Here is an 849-nt window from a genome sequence, read left to right as displayed (position 1 = left end):
GAGCCCTGACACTGTGTTAATTATTATTCGGTTTCGTTCCGGCCACAGTGGATTGTTTTCCTCCTTGCTTGAAGGACTACTCCTGCAATTATTATTGTGTTGAAAGCTTTGTCTATAGGCACAGGAGACCTTTCAGTTATCTGGGTGAATGTAATGAGCATTCTAAGTCAGCAATCTTTTAACAGCCAAATTTTAATGTCTTTTCTCCATCTGCAGCCTTTGACACTCTTGATTGCTGGACACTCTCTCCTCTCTTAAGGTTTTGTGAAAATGCTTTCTCCTCCTCCCTTCTCCCTAATGACACTTTCTGAATCTCCCTTGCTGGATCTTTAGCCATTCTACACCTGCTAACTGTGGGTGTCCCTGGACCATCTTCTCTCTCCCTTAATACTATTTTGTTTGGTGATCCTATCAGTTCCCGTGAGATCAATTATCATCTCTATGCAAATGATTCTCAGATCTATTTATCTAGCTTTAACTTCTCATGTCCCCCAGTCTGCATGTCCAATTGCCCACTAGACATTTTAAACTGGATGTTTTGTAGACTCCTTAAACTCAACATGTCCCCAAAACACACACATTATCTTTCTCTCTAAACCTTCACTAACTCTTACCTTTCCCATTGCTATAAAGGTAACCACCACCCTTCCAGTCCCTATGGCTTGCAACCTAGGAGTCAGATGCCTTAACTCCCTACTATCTCTCAACCACCACATCCAAACTATGACCAAGGCCTGTCAATTTCACCTCTGCACCATCTCTTGTCTATTTCACCTCTGCTTCTTAAATTTCACCTCTGCACCATCTCTTATCTATTTAACTTCTGCAATATCTCTTATCTATTTCACT

Source organism: Petaurus breviceps, unplaced genomic scaffold (genome assembly GCF_028583685.1).
Source record: "Petaurus breviceps papuanus isolate PSGF00001 unplaced genomic scaffold, PetGlider_PUasm1.0 90721, whole genome shotgun sequence".
Classification (NCBI taxonomy): domain Eukaryota; kingdom Metazoa; phylum Chordata; class Mammalia; order Diprotodontia; family Petauridae; genus Petaurus; species Petaurus breviceps.
The sequence above is the reverse complement of the archived record's forward strand: the minus strand, read 5'-3'. Positions refer to the sequence as shown.